General features: G+C 35.6%; 1 pseudogene; it reads right to left on the bottom strand.

Annotated features, from left to right (window-relative positions):
* Positions 1 to 1,043: 1,043 nt before the first annotated feature.
* LOC145243292 (U2 spliceosomal RNA) lies at positions 1,044 to 1,171 on the bottom strand (annotated as a pseudogene).
* Between the last annotated feature and the right edge of the window lie 2,131 nt (positions 1,172 to 3,302).

Here is a 3,302-nt window from a genome sequence, read left to right on the forward strand (position 1 = left end):
TCTTATCCAATTCCAAGTGACGCTGCATATTCTGCTAGTATATCTCTTCTCATTTGATCCCGGGCAACGCTGGGTATTCTGCTACTACATGTTTTCCACCTATCTCATTCAATACTGGGCTACGCTTTCTGCTAGTATATATTTGCACTTATCTCATTCAATCCCGGGACTTACTTCATGTCCGCCACTCCACTGTTGAAAATATACATGAAATAAAGTAATGGTTTAATCGTAAGCGGTTTCAGCCATTTCCGGGACTTACTTTATATCCCAACCCACTGCTATAAATATACATGAAATAATGTAATGTCTAAATAGTAAACGGTTTAAACCCTTTCTGGACTGACTTCATATCCCCCACCCACCGGTTACAAATATACATGAAATAAAGTAATGTTTAAATCGTAAACTTTTCAGCTATTTCCGGGCCGACTTCTTACCTCCAATCCTATTGTTAAAAATATACATTAAATAAAGTAATTCCAAAACCTAAATGTTTGCAGCCATTTCCGGAACCGACTTCATATACCCCATCCCAATGTTAAAAATATACATTAAATAAAGTAATGTTTAATGTGTAAACGGTTTCACCCATTCCCGGGACTTATTTCATATCCCCACCCCACTGTTAAAAATATACATGAAATAAAGTAATATTTAAATCGTAAACGGGCTAAGTAATTTCCGGGACTGACTTCATATTCTCCACCCCACTGTTTAAAATATACTTGAAATAAAGTAATGTTTAAATCCTAAACTGTTTCAGCAGCTTTTCCATGTCCAACTCCGCCCTTGTGAGGAGGCAAGTAAACAAAAAAAATAATCAGAACGGACATTTTCCAGGACATCTTATAATTAACCAGAAGAAACATTTCCAGTGCATTTTTTAATTAACCAGAAGGGACATTTCCAGGGCATTTTGTAATTAAATCAGAAATTACTTTTCCCAGTTACCTTTTTAATATTAAAACTTTGTTACATAACACATAGTACCTATTCACAATGCTTCCCCACGGGACAGATTTAGACACCAGGGTCGTTTTTTAACGTGGAGAAAAAATTGTCTTAGTCGTAAAGGATTTCTTCTCCACTGAGAGAGAAGAAATTGAAATGTAGCATTTGAAGACCAGATACTACACTTTGATCTAAGCCGAAAGGCCAAGAAAGACAATTCATCTTTATTAGCTTTGCCTCAACAGCGACACCATTTAAAAAAATTTTTTTTTTTTTAGTAAATTGGATATTCCACTTTCCTTTTAAGGGGTGACATGGTTATTTGGAATATTTCACTTTCCTTTTTGAGGGATGCACAGCGTGATAACGGCCGAAGCGAATTACGATATTAATATAAAGATCAAAAATGGAATTTCATAACAATTAAACGACCCAGATGTAAGCGTGACACACAAAAGAACACATACGCTATCGTATTAATATATAGATAATAATAATAATAATAATAATAATAATAATAATAATAATAATAATAATAATAATAATAATAACAACAACAACAACAACTGAGGGGAAAATTTATCATTTCCTTTATAATCGTAGACTATTCCCGAGCAACAGAAAGGATGCCAAATAAGGAAAAAGAGAAACACGTTACTTTTTATGCATAGACCAAAGGATCTTGAAGAAGAACTTGGCCATGGCGCGAGTCGACCACAAGAAAGCGTATGACAGAATACCGCAAACATGGATAACTGAATGCCTGAGAATGTACAAAATACCAAGCAAGATTATTCATTTAATAGAAAATGCAATGAAAACATGGAGACTTGAACTGACAGCTGATGGACAATACATAACGGAGATTAAAATACAAACAAGTACCTTCCAAGGCGATTCTTTATCACCACTACTATTCATCATGGCCATAATGACCCTTAATAACATACTAAAAAAATGGCAAGCCGGACACGTTCACTAGTACAGATGACAGAATAAACCACTTAATGTACATGGATGACCTGAAGTTGTTTGCAAAAACCAAAAAAGGAATTAGAAACGCTAATAAACACAACCAGAATCTTCAGTAAGGATATCCGAACGGAATTCGCTATATATTTGAACGGGATTCGGTATGGGCTCCTGATCATGAGAAGGGGAAAACTGGAACTAATGGAAGGTATGATATTACCTAACCAAACGGAGATAAAGAATGATATTACCTAACCAAACGGAGATAAGGGAACTAGGTAAATCTGATAGCCACAAATATTTGGGTATTCTGGAAGCAGATACTATCAAAACGACAGAAATGAAAAAGAAAATTGGAATAGAATGGCTCAGAAGAACAAGAAAACTCCTCGAAACGAAGCTATATAGTAGAAACCTAATAAAAAGTAGAGACACATGGGCAGTGTCACTAATAAGATACTTTGGGCCATTTATAGGTTGGACCAAAGAAGAACTGAGGCATCTCGACAAGAAGACTAGGAAACTCATGACTATGCACAATGCATTACATCCAACGGATGATATTGACCGACTTTATGTGAAAAGAAAAGATGGAGGGAGAGTGCTGGTGTGTACAGAAGACTGCGTAAATGAAGCAAGAAAAGAACTAGAAAAATACATAATGCAGAATACTGAAAGAATAATTACTGCAGGAAAGACAAACAAAACAAAAACAGAAGAAAAAAAGGGTAAAACGAGAAAAGAAAAATAGAAAGAGACAATGCTACACAGACTACTCATAAGAATGACAAAAGATGAGACTAACAAAATCTCTTGGACGTGGCTACAAGAAGGGAACAGAGAAACTGAATCCCTAATAACAGCCGCACAAGATAATGCGATTAGAACCAACCACATAAATATGAAAATAAAACAGCAAATACAGACTCTGTGGACAAAGAGACGAAACAATAAACTACATAATAAAGAATGTTGCAAACTAGCCCCAAAATAATATAATAATAGACACGATCAAGTGAGGAAGGCAGTACACTGGTAATTATGCAGACAACTGAATCTTGAACACACAGACAAATGGTACAAGCACAAACCGGCAGTACTTGAAAATCAAAGTAAAAAATCCTATGAGACATGGATATACAAGCGGATAAATCCATCCAAGCAAGAAGAAGAAAAAGACCTGTCGGATCGTAGATTTTCTGTCCCAGCAGACCACAGGGTGAAGATCAAGGAGACGGAGAAGCGGGGCAAATACACTGGACTGTCCAGAGAGTTCAAAGGAATATGAAAGATGAAAAAAGTCAAGTTAACATCACTAATATTAGGAACGCTAAGAGGAATATGAAAAAACTTTGAAAAAAGAATGGATCAGATTC

This window comes from Euprymna scolopes, chromosome 21, assembly GCF_053919585.1.
Source record: "Euprymna scolopes isolate OS-2025 chromosome 21, ASM5391958v1, whole genome shotgun sequence".
NCBI classification, from domain to species: Eukaryota; Metazoa; Mollusca; class Cephalopoda; order Sepiida; family Sepiolidae; genus Euprymna; species Euprymna scolopes.